This window comes from Pterocles gutturalis, unplaced genomic scaffold (genome assembly GCF_000699245.1).
Source record: "Pterocles gutturalis isolate BGI_N339 unplaced genomic scaffold, ASM69924v1 scaffold14966, whole genome shotgun sequence".
Taxonomy (NCBI): domain Eukaryota; kingdom Metazoa; phylum Chordata; class Aves; order Pterocliformes; family Pteroclidae; genus Pterocles; species Pterocles gutturalis.
This window is the reverse complement of record NW_010103317.1, coordinates 1-429: the sequence shown is the minus strand read 5'-3', so window position 1 is coordinate 429 and position 429 is coordinate 1.

Genomic DNA, 429 nt, shown 5'->3' with positions numbered 1-429 from the left:
CTGGATGCTTTTTAGGGTCCCTTCCACCGAAAGCCACTCTGTGACTCTCGGATTCTACCCTGGAGAGCTGCAGCAGTGCCGGGCTGGGCTGGCAGGAGGCAGAGGCCCCTGGCCACCGTGCTGCTGGACACTGGCTCCAGGGGCACACCACCTTGTCCTGTGAGGTGAACGGACTTCTTTGGTGTTTCAGTTTAAAGCAGGTTTTTAAGCACCTAAATCATCACCTGAATCCATCCCAACCTTCCCAAAGGAAGACAAACACCTACACCGCTTCCTGAGAGCTCCTGCCAGGGACACCTTCAGACTCCTGAGCACTGCCCGGCTGGTCACCAGGACGCGAGCCCCCTTCCTCAGCCAACGCCCTGAGCGGGGCTCCACGGGGTCACTGCTGGGAGCAACCGGCGCCCGCGGACACGACACGGCCCAGCA